Raw genomic sequence first — 7712 nt, 5'->3', positions numbered from 1 at the left:
GCTATATTTTGCATCAGTTAACACTGATCTTCACCCTCCCCCCCCCTCTTTTATTTTTGTTTTCAAAGCACTACTGTGCAGTAGGTGAACCTCCCCTCCCAATCATATTATGTTCATTAAAAATAGTTTACTGTGCAGCAAGCACTAGATAAACCTGTATCTCTTTCCTTTAAGTTATGTTATTGTGTTTCATTTGAAACCTCGTTACTATGTGGCACAGTCGTATCAACCCCTTTTTCCCAATTCTCTCTTTCCCATATCTTATTTCTTTCTCTCACCCTCCTGTGTGCCAAAGGTTGACAATAAACATACCTCCTTCGCACTCTGTCCCCCCTCCCTCCCCCCTCCCTCCCCTCCCCTCCCCTCCTGACTTGCCTTTTATGACCTTTTCTTGCTAAGTCTTGTGTTTGTAAACGTCTAACAGGTTGTCAGTGGTTGGTGTTTGTGTTAGAACGGAAATAATAGTTTTGAAAAAACACTAGAAGCCATTCTGCACAGGAAGTTGAGGGGGGTGTAAGTCAGCCGTCTGACAATATATATATATACATGTATGCTGATAGGATCAGTTTCAAAAGCAGTCTGCACAATTAATTGAAGAAGAAAAACAAAAACAAAAATGTTTATGTATTTAAAAGCAGAATATTCAATTTGATGTGAAATAATACTTTACCTATATTTAAACACTTAAAACCAAAAAAATCACTAACTAATTAGTTGTTAAACTTTGAACGACATGTACATGAATAATATGCAGGGAATTATTGGAATTATGCTAATTAATCAATTAATATGTAAATTTAATGTATCTAAATCAATCCATTTGCAAGAATGGGGGGAAATTATAAATTCAAATTAAGTACATCTCTTGTGATTCGAAAATTAATTATATCATTAAATATGCATGCTATATTTGATTCCTATCTTGTTAAATGTTGAAAGTCATTCTTTTCAATGCTCTACATATCTTTATCAAATACACAGGACAAGACTTAGGGTACTCATACACATATTGAGTTCAAAGCAAAGTATACCCCGTTGTCTTGTGTCTGTATTTCTTGTACCTCCTGCTGTCTAGTTATTCAGCCTAGAGCAAACAAGCTGAATTAATCTATGAAACAGAACAATTAACGAAATAATAAATAGATAACCAATTGGTAAAGTGTTAACAAATATGGATATACATTGTGAATTATAATCTAGTTACAATTGTACCTGAAAGGGCAAAATAAACAAGTCCAATGTTTGGTAGACATTTAACTCATCCACCCCCTACATTGTTCAACTGGACTTACCCAGTCTTTGAAATGGTAAGGGTCAAGTCTGACTTCAGGGGTGTATGGGTTAAGTGCAGAGGTGTCTTGAACTGTTACATACCTTTGTTTACTTTTGTCTCTGTTACATAATTATCGGGCATTTTAAACCGAATTGAATCTTCTAAAGAGCGTACAAATTGTTTGAAATGGAGCAGCCTGAATTGTCACGTCCTTGCCCACTTCTACTTGAGGTGGCAGATTTATATCTCGTCTTCTGACAGGTTGGGTTTTTTTTAAATGTATTTTGTAGAAAAGGACTTTTACAGATTAATATTCTAACACTTTCTTCAGAAGATTTCATTGAAACGGTCGCTCAAATAGTCACAAATGTATTACATTACTTTGTGCATGGATACAATGGAGAATCAAAGGTAACATTTGACTCTGTCAACCCTACATACGTAAACTGGACTTGTCCCGTCTTTCATTTGATCAGGTCCAAATTAATTATAGGAATGAAAGGGGTAAACATCTGCTTGAAGATGTAAACGATTGCTGAAGATATATAGATAAAGAAGTTGGGTATCTATAACCATGATAAGGGTTAAACTTTTAAAGACATGAAAAATGTCTGTAAAGTTTAACCCTTATCATGGTTATAGATACCTAACTTCTTTATCTATATATCTTCAGCAATCATTTACTACTGAACATTCAAATGGTTGCTAGCCGCCTTTGACATTTGCTCAATGGAATAGTTTAGGAGTTTGAGAAAAATAAAGAAATGGAAAAAAAATAGAAAACCTTACCATAGTTAAGGTGTTGACTCAGTGTCAGATCTGATGGAGACGAAGGTGGAGACATATTTCAGGTGCCATAGTAACCAGTCATTTAGACACAGACACTTCACAAAGGAGTGGTTCCGATATGTGAAGAATCTTTGTTACAGTTTATCTTAACTGTTTCGAGATAGAGGTCAATTTGAAATACTTGAAAGCTGAGGTGTTTTATTGAATTGGTTAAGATGTAGTTGGACTTGCAGGGCAAATATATAAATTGAGATTGAAATGTTTTCAGATGTTTGAGTTTCTGAAAATATTTGTGCGACCGAGGAATTTACAAGATCAGGGCAGTCTCCTGTCTCTTTATTTGTCTTTAGAAGCCAAATAAAGAGAACTTCAGCACATAAAACAGATTTTTTGGGAATATCTCGGATGGAGAGCTTATAGGGTAATTTGCTGTTAAGCTTCTTGAGGCCAAAAGATTTTTTCATATTTCTTCAGAAAAAATAGGGTAGGTAGGTAGGCAATTTCTTTTATTTTGGAAAATATTTTTACCATGCTTATATAGAACAAGAGTTCAGACTTAAACAGTGCATATCACTAAATGCCATTAAAACTTTAGGGTAGGCACAATAACCCCTGAAATTTCATAATGAACTATTCCAACGTTTGAATTGGAAGAGTTCAAATGAGTGTTCAGGGGTTAATGAGTTGATTACAGCCAATGGAGTGATATTTGGTGACACCTGTGCTAATGTTGTCCAGTTATGACTGGTATTCCCATTCAGGGGTTACTACCCACTTGGGGAATGTGACGGAGACAAACGCATCCTGGGGTTATCTTCTATATGGGTACACGGTGCCTAGTAATGAAACAAGGCCAGTAGTGGATAGCAGGGACCAAGTATCTGGGGAATGTGAGGTATGGCCCGGGACACCTAACTGACATACAGGTACACTGCTATTAATGAGACTGGTGTGGCTATCACAAATGTCATCTGTACAGAATTTATCCCCAGTCTAGTTCACATTTGGCTGGGAAAGAATTTTGTCAGTGTTTGGCCGGAGATAAAATTATGTCATTGTCCAGCCCAAAACAGAATTTTGTTAATATCCGGCAGGGAACAGAATTTGTGAAAAAATTGTCAGTGCCTGGCTGGAGACAACATTTTGGCAGTGTCCAGTTGGGGACAGAATTTCGAGTAATTTGTCAGTGTCCAGTTTGGGACAGAATTTTATTTTGGTTTGGCTGGAAAAAAAGATTTTTAAAGTTTTGTCATTTTCCATCTGGGGGCTGAAATTTGACAGAAATTTGTCAAGTGTCCGGCTGATTACAGCACCCTGTCCATGTCCAGCCGGGGACCGAATTTTGTCTTGTGTCCTGACAATTCTATATCAAGGGTATCGAAGGCTCCACACTTAAATTTGTGCAGAGGTATGTCAAGCTCTTGGATGGTGACATAGCCTTGCGTCATGTTAGGAACTTCATCGACTAAAATGTCATGATTTGTAAAAGTTGAAAACTTCTGGGTTTATTTATTGTAAGGATAATGATACATCATCTGATTTGATAATTGAATCAAAAAAAATCAATAAAAAAAAAATGTTTATTGGTTAAATCTGCATCAGTTGATCATGAAATTGAATGCTTGCAATTAATACCTGAAATAAAGCACCTTTAATTAATATACTTCCATTATAGGGTTTCTAATGAATTAACAAATGAAGCCAGGTATTTTAGCTGCCTTATAAATGTCGCATTTTTTTACCTGTCCCCCAGGTAAATATCTTATTAACTCTCACAGGTATGTGTATACATGGCCTCCAGGTAAATACCTTATTATAGTCTAGTCCCGTCATTCCCACACTGAGGCTGATCCAGGTGTTACGATACCATCTCATCCTTTACTCGTGTAATAAACTAGCCACGTATCCCAGAAAATTACATATATTGAACTTCATGCTCCACTGATCTCGGCAATTAGTCGTGTATTCTTATCCAGCCTAAATGTCACGGGTGTTTAAAATCAACTCTTAACATGAAATCATGTTCAGAATTACTCAAAAGCAAATAGGTCGAGAAATGAACACATTTAGTCATCAATTTATAATTTATTATTTGCATGGGTCTTTTGCAACTGTGTACCAAAAAAACTGGTGGTCCTGCGATGTTAAATTTTAAGTATTTCTAGAAATTTTACACGAGTCCCATCGAAATCAGAGGAGTATATAGGGCTCCATATTTGCATGATTTAGCACTGCATCTTCTGACTGATAAAGATCGTAGTCGGGGTGGGGGGACAGAGACATACAGGGAACAGAAACATAACATATATAAATGAAGACCTCAGTTACAGAGATGATAATTTACCTGGTCTCAAGGTACACTTATTACGATGCTTATATAGCAGGTTAAGAGAGGTCAGCTGTGGTCAGCTGATCATTGGAGATAGATGTGTATCAGCGTTTCTGACCGGTCATTAGCGATAGGTATAAAACATGTTATTTTAGGCCTGACAGAGAGCAAACTTCATGGTCCATTACCTCTGTCATAAGGCTGTCAGCACAGGTATTTGATCAGGGCTACTTACACCAGCTCTGACCATTGACGAGTGCCCCAGGCCTCTGCTGAAAGAGAAAGGTTGTGTTTGGACTTCAGATTTCTTTAAGTAACGTTTCCTTCTTCCCAACCCCCTCACTCCCTTCCTAAAAGTTAAGTAGCTGCTCCTCCCCTTCCCAATCTGTCAGTACCCTTACTCGCCCATCATGAAACTACTTCACCATCTCTACATGCCCCCTGTACATGCCTTAACCTTACCCCAAGGCTGTGTGTTATCCCTGAGGGAACAGGTATCCCCCTGGTTGATAGATTGATTATCCACTTCGCTACTGAATAGTTTGGTTATACGGCAGACCCAAGGTATTCCCCCACTTTCCGATGCAATATATACCTACTGTCCTCCTCCCTGGGGCTACATGTATCCCTTGTATCCTTCTGGAAGGATGATCCCCCTCCCTCAGGCTACATGTACCCTCCTCCCCAGGGAAATGTGTACCCCTGTGTCCCTCCCTCCCTCTGGCTACAATGTATCCACCTCCCCAGGGAAATGTGTACCCCCTGTGTCCCTCCCTCCCTCAGGCTACATGTCCCCTCCTCCCCAGGGAAATGTGTACCCCTGTGTCCCTGCCTCCCTCCCTCCCTCTGGCTACAATGTGTCTACCTCCCCAGGGCAATGTGTACCCCTGTGTCCCTCCCCCCCTCTGGCTACAATGTGTCCACCTCCCCAGGGAAATGTGTACCCCTGTGTCCCTCCCTCCCTCCCTCCCTCTGGCTACAATGTGTCTACCACCCCAGGGCAATGTGTACCCCTGTGTCCCTCCCTCCCTCTGGCTACAATGTGTCCACCTCCCCAGGGAAATGTGTACCCCCTGTGTCCCTCCCTCCCTCAGGCTACATGTACCCTCCTCCCCAGGGAAATGTGTACCCCTGTGTCCCTCCCTCCCTCCCTCCCTCTGGCTGCATGTACCCAACTCCCCAAGGGGGGCTATATGTACCTACTGCACCAATCCTGACCTCCTACTTAGTTTAATACTGCACTATAAACAAGGTTCATCACTCAGTATAGAAAATGTCTAACACTTTTCACTTTCACACACAGCTGATTTTAATTGGGCAAAAAAAAGAAAAAGTATAAAATTCTGGTACAAACTCCTTACCGTTTGATGAGTTAGAGGACAAATATTTTGGAGACTGCATTCCTCAATTTTGACTGATGTTGTCAACATTTATTTATAGCAACTAGTTGTGTATGTCGTCGATGGTGAGAAAAAATCCACGGTTGAATGATTTTACATCGTTTTCTTGAGTTCCATTGAGAGGGTTATACCCTGGGAAAGTAGAATTAGATCTAGCCCTGGGAAAACCTGGTGGCTTTGATGTGCGTATACCTATCCTCGGTAATCAGAAGGCCGACCCATTGTTGCTACACAATAGGCTGGCTCCCCGATGTTTCTATCAGAAACATGATAGAAACATCGGAGCAGGTTAGGATATTGTCGAGATTCTTTACCCAATCTGATATCAAGAGGTTACGGTCAAGGAGATAATAAACGATTCAGAGCTGTCAGGAGTGATATCTCTATGAGAGTTTCCCAAAATTGATATTTTAATCACTCAATTTCTGTTGGGATAAAAAATGTATTAATTATTTCATCTATTTGATCATGTATATATATCATATAAACTTCGCTTATTTTTAAAACTCCTGATTTTATCTTTGACAATCGCAGTGAAGCAGTCCAAAATCTTTATTTTACAATAAAAGTTCCAGATTTAAAAAAAAAAAACACTAATTACTGAGAGAGAAAAAAATCTTGTGACTAAGTATGATACTGTAAAATTAGGTTTAAATCATAAATCAGTTAGCATTATCTAATTTTAATGCATCATAGATGCCGTCATTTCACTTGTGTAAAATTGTTATATTCAGTTCACATTCTTTTAACTCATTCACCCCTACAATTTTACACTGGACTTGCCCAGTCTTTGATTTGGTAAGGTTCAAATGTGACTTTAGGGGTGAATGGGTTAATAGCATGCCTTGGGTTGTACCTGCAAGCCTAAGGGCTTTTGGCTAATAAAGAAAGCTTCATGGCAATTGATATGAAAATTTGTAAATGCACAATTGTCAGATAACCTGTCAAACTTTTTACATAACTTGACAAAATAAATTTCATGAAGCTGACAGATAGTTCCATAGTGAGGTGGATATCACCATTCTAGACCACACAAGACAGATAATAAAGTTACATTCTGGTGTCCTTGGAATAAATATGGGTCAAAACCACAACAAGGTAACTTCATTGTGCATGTATACAGATAATTATAAGTCACTGGTAGCCGTAATGCTAACTGGGTGATGAAATCGAAGGAGAAATCAATTGGACTTGCACAGACATTTAAACACAAGTGCAAACAAAATCGTGTCTAAACAAATCGGTTATTGAGCGGAAAGGTCAATCTATAATAAATAACAGTGCACCCGCAACAGATTTACAACAAGAAAAGTCTTGTGTAATTTCATTATAATGAAATATTAAGCATATGTTCCTCTTTGATAAATTGTGTAATAAAAATGTTGGGATGGTCGCAAATTTGATTAAATAAAATTGATATTTGGGGGGGGAAATTACAAAATATTAGATCATGGAAAGGCTTTTGTGGAAATCTATGAAGCAGGTAACTCTTTGAAGCCATGCACCTGACAGGCATCGGTGAGACACAATGAACGCACGCGTGCATGCATGTGCATGTCCACGCAGATGTATCGATATAAAACGGGGAGAATAAGGAAGAAAAAATATCATTTAATATGTAGAGGGAAGGGTTCAAAACATGTTGAGGCGTATTCCTTATCTGACTAGGATTCGCTGGAACTTTTATTTACCCGGCATTATTGTTGCAATCGTACCATAGAAGAGATCGCTGTTTTGGGTCAAGTAAGTATCATATTTGTCAAACATTTCATAAAACAGAATTTGATAAAAAAAAAAATGCTAATTTGTTGTTAATAATATTATAATATTCTTGTAAACATTGCATATTAATCTTCTACTTTAATGTAATTTATGTTTTAAAAAATATGCTCTGTAATTAAATTAAATGTGATTTACATTT

General features: G+C 38.2%; 1 protein-coding gene across 4 annotated transcripts in view; it reads left to right on the top strand.

The window, feature by feature from the left end:
- LOC110462826 (dual specificity tyrosine-phosphorylation-regulated kinase 1A-like) overlaps nt 1-7712 on the top strand; it is an 83883-nt gene that overhangs the window by 27876 nt on the left and 48295 nt on the right. Inside the window, exon 1 of one of the 4 annotated variants that reach the window (XM_021517062.1) lies at nt 7441-7534. The exons of the other annotated variants lie outside the window; for them this stretch is intronic. The gene's annotated coding sequence lies outside the window, so the exon portion shown is untranslated. Of the gene's footprint in view, nt 1-7440; nt 7535-7712 lie in introns of those variants that run through there. 4 annotated transcript variants of the gene reach the window in all.

Source organism: Mizuhopecten yessoensis, unplaced genomic scaffold (genome assembly GCF_002113885.1).
Source record: "Mizuhopecten yessoensis strain PY_sf001 unplaced genomic scaffold, ASM211388v2 scaffold1471, whole genome shotgun sequence".
NCBI lineage: Eukaryota > Metazoa > Mollusca > Bivalvia > Pectinida > Pectinidae > Mizuhopecten > Mizuhopecten yessoensis.
Note: the sequence above shows the minus strand (reverse complement) of the source record. Positions and strands in the feature narration are given on the sequence as shown.